Source organism: Lolium rigidum, chromosome 2, assembly GCF_022539505.1.
Source record: "Lolium rigidum isolate FL_2022 chromosome 2, APGP_CSIRO_Lrig_0.1, whole genome shotgun sequence".
NCBI lineage: Eukaryota > Viridiplantae > Streptophyta > Magnoliopsida > Poales > Poaceae > Lolium > Lolium rigidum.
Genome location: NC_061509.1, coordinates 77,737,507 through 77,737,737, shown reverse-complemented (window position 1 = coordinate 77,737,737; position 231 = coordinate 77,737,507).

Sequence of the window (231 nt, the reverse complement as noted above, 5' to 3'; positions counted from 1 at the left end):
GGTGTTGCGAAGCACTACATCCCGCCGCCATCAACCTTCAACGTGCTTCTTGGCTCCTCCCGGTTCGATAAACCTTGGTTTCTTTCCGAGGGAAAACTTGCTGCCGTGCTCATCATACCTTCCTCTTGGGGTTGCCCAACGAACGTGTGAAATACACGCCATCAAGCATATTTTCTCGGCGCCGTTGCCGGGGAGATCAAGACACGCTGCAAGGGGAGTCTCCACTTCTCA